Source organism: Triticum dicoccoides, chromosome 4A, assembly GCF_002162155.2.
Source record: "Triticum dicoccoides isolate Atlit2015 ecotype Zavitan chromosome 4A, WEW_v2.0, whole genome shotgun sequence".
Lineage (NCBI taxonomy): Eukaryota > Viridiplantae > Streptophyta > Magnoliopsida > Poales > Poaceae > Triticum > Triticum dicoccoides.
The window spans coordinates 594,368,640-594,371,661 of NC_041386.1; positions in this window are offsets into that span (position 1 = coordinate 594,368,640).

Below are 3,022 nucleotides of genomic sequence, written 5' to 3' on the forward strand. Positions count from 1 at the left end.
CAACATGGGCGCACCCTGGACCGTCGTGGCCAGGTGGTGTGGCCCCCTGGTGTGTTCTCAGTGCCAACAATTCTTAAATATTCTACAAAAAATCATATTTCATTTTCAGGACATTTGGAGAACTTTTATTTTCGGGGTATTTTTTTATTACAAGGATAATTCAGAAAACAGACAAAAAAATTACCATTTTTGATTTATTTAATCTAAATTACAGAAAGTAAAAGGAGGGTACAGGGAGTTGTGCTTTCTAACTTCATCCATCTCATGCTCATCAAAAGGAATCCACTAACAAGGTTGATCAAGTCTTGTTAACAAACTCTTTCTGAATAACATGAAACTGGAGAATTTTCGAATAACACTAAGTTACCTCAACGGGGATATGCATGTCCCCAACAATAAAAATATCATATTTTTTCTTGACAGTAGGAAGAGGGAACTCAAAACCTCCAAAAGTGATCGTTGAAAATTTTCCAATAGAATTGATACTGTGGACTGGAGGTTGTTTCCTCGGAAAGTGTACTGTATGCTCATTACCATTAACATGAAAAGTGACATTGCCTTTGTTGCAATCAATAACAGCCCCTGCAGTATTCAAAAAGGGTCTACCAAGAATAATAAACATATTATCATCCTCGGGGATATCAAGAATAACAAAGTCCGTTAAAATAGTAATGTTTGCAACCACAACAGGCACATCCTCATAAATACCGACAGGTATAGCAGTTGATTTATCAGCCATTTGCAAAGATATTTCAGTAGGTGTCAACTTATTCAAATCAAGTCTACGATATAAAGAGAGAGGCATAACACTAACACCGACTCCAAGATCACATAGAGCAGTTTTAATATAGTTTCTTTTAATGGAGCATGGTATAGCTGGTACTCCTGGATCTCCTAGTTTCTTAGGTATTCCACCTTTAAAAGTATAATTGGCAAGCATGCTGGAAATTTCATCTTCCGGTATCTTTCTTTTATTTGTAACAATATCTTTCATATACTTAGCGTAAGGATTCATTTTAAGCATATCAATCAAACGCATACGCAAAAAGATAGGTCTAATCATTTCAGCAAAGCACTCAAAATCCTCATCATCTCTTTTCTTGGATGGTTTAGGAGGAAAAGGCATGGGTTTCTGAACCCATGGTTCTCATTCTTTACCGTGCTTCCTAGCAACAAAGTCTCTCTTATCATAACATTGATTCTTTGATTGTGGGTTATCAAGATCAACAGCGGGTTCAATCTCTACATCATTGTTATTGATAGGTTGAGCATCAACATGAACATCATCATTAATATTATCACTAGGTTCATGTTCATTACCAGATTGTGTTTCAACATCAGAAATAGAAATATCATTGGGATTCTCAGGTGTGTCAACAACAGGTTCACTAGAAGCATGCAAAGTCCTATCATTTTTCTTTTTCTTCCTCTTAGAAGGATTAGGTGCATCAATATTAGTTCTCTGAGAATCTTGCTCAACTCTCTTAGGGTGGCCCTTAGGATACAAAGGTTCCTGAGTCATTTTACCCCCTTTAGTCACAACTCTAATAGTATTATCATTTTTCTTATTATTTAATTCATTGAGCAAATCATCTTGTGCTTTAAGCACTTATTCTACTTGAGTGGTAACCATAGAAGCATGTTTACTAATAAGTTTAAGTTCACCTTTAACTCTAGACATATAATCACTCAAGTGTTCAATCATATAACCGTTACGTTTCAATTGTCTACCAACATAACCATTGAAGTCTTCTTGTTTAACAATACAATTATCAAACTCATCCAAGCATTGGCTAGCAAACTTAGTAGATGGGATTTCAACCTTATTAAATCTATAGAGAGAATTTACCTTTACTACCTGTGTCGGGTTATCAAGACCATGTATTTCTTCAATAGGTGGTAAATTCTTAACATCTTCAGCTTTAATACCATTTTCTTTCATAGATTTCTTTGCCTCTTGTATATCTTCAGGACTAAGAAATAGAATACCCCTTTTCTTTGGAGTTGGCTTAGGAGTTGGTTCAGGAAGTGTCCAATCATTATCATACTCAACATATTATTCAATAACAATTCAGCTTGATCAACGGTTCTTTCCCTGAAAACACAACCAACACAACTATCCAGGTGGTCTCTGAAAGCATCAGTTAGTCCATTATAAAAGATATCAAGTATTTTATTTTTCTTGAGAGGATGATCAGGCAAAGCATTAAGTAATCGGAGAAGCCTCCCTCAAGCTTGTGGGAGACTCTCTTCTTCAATTTGGACAAAATTATATATTTCCCTTAAGGCAGCTTGTTTCTTATGAGCGGGGAAATATTTAGCAGAGAAGTAATAAATCATATCCTAGGGACTACGCACATAACCAGGATCAAGAGAATTAAACCATATTTTAGCATCACCCTTTAATGAGAACGGAAATAACTTAAGGATATAGTAGTAACGATTTTTTCCTCATTAGTTAATAGGGTGGCTATATCATTCAATTTAGTAAGATGTGCCACAACAGTTTCAGATTCATAGCCATAAAAAGGATCAGATTCAACCAAAGTAATTATCTCAGGATCGATAGAGAAATCATAATCCTTATCAAAAATACGGATAGGTGAAGTAGCAAAAGCAGGGTCATATTTCATTCTAGCATTCAAAGATTTTTCTTTCAGCTTAGCTAATAGTTTCTTAAGATCATATCTATCTTTGCAAGCTAAAAGAACTCTAGCAGTTTCTTCATCCATAACATAACCCTCAGGCACATCAGGCAATTCGTATCTAGGGGGAGAATCTTCATCATCACTTTCATCAATATTATCAGTTTCAATAATTTCATTCTTTCTAACCCTAGAAAGTTGTTCATCAAAAAATTCACCTAATGGCACAGTATTATCAAGCATAGAAGTACGTAGTTTCATCATAAGCATCATGCATAGCAGAAGTGGCATCATCAATAACATGCGACATATAAGAATAAATAGCAGGAGTAGGTGTCGCAAGTTTACTCAAAATAGAAGGTGAATCAAGTGCAGAG